Raw genomic sequence first — 444 nt, forward strand, 5'->3', positions numbered from 1 at the left:
ATTCAGAAGACAAAAAGTATTGCCACCACATATAAATAATAAGAATTTTTCTTATTAAGAACTCGAAAAAAATTATTGCCTCTTTATTCTAAAAATCTACTATTTTATTCATGTTTGATGATGATGAGAAAAATAAATTATAACTTAATTGAAAATAAAATCAAAATAGATATGCTAATTACTACTACTCCTATATAACTTCTAAGGTAAATTTTTATAAAAATACTATCACAGAGTTAAAGCTTAAAATTAGAACTTAACAACCTGTATTTTTGGGAAGTGGATGTTCCTCTAGTCTGTGGGGTGCTTGGTCCTTCAAGGAATAACTTCTGACGCTTTAGTTCCTTCAGTTCACATCCTTGCTCTTCTTGTTCCCTTAGGTGCCATGATCTTAATGAGTTTTAGCTCAGTGATCATGGCAACTCACACCAAACTTAGAGGTTT

This window comes from Arachis duranensis, chromosome 3 (assembly GCF_000817695.3).
Source record: "Arachis duranensis cultivar V14167 chromosome 3, aradu.V14167.gnm2.J7QH, whole genome shotgun sequence".
Classification (NCBI taxonomy): Eukaryota; Viridiplantae; Streptophyta; class Magnoliopsida; order Fabales; family Fabaceae; genus Arachis; species Arachis duranensis.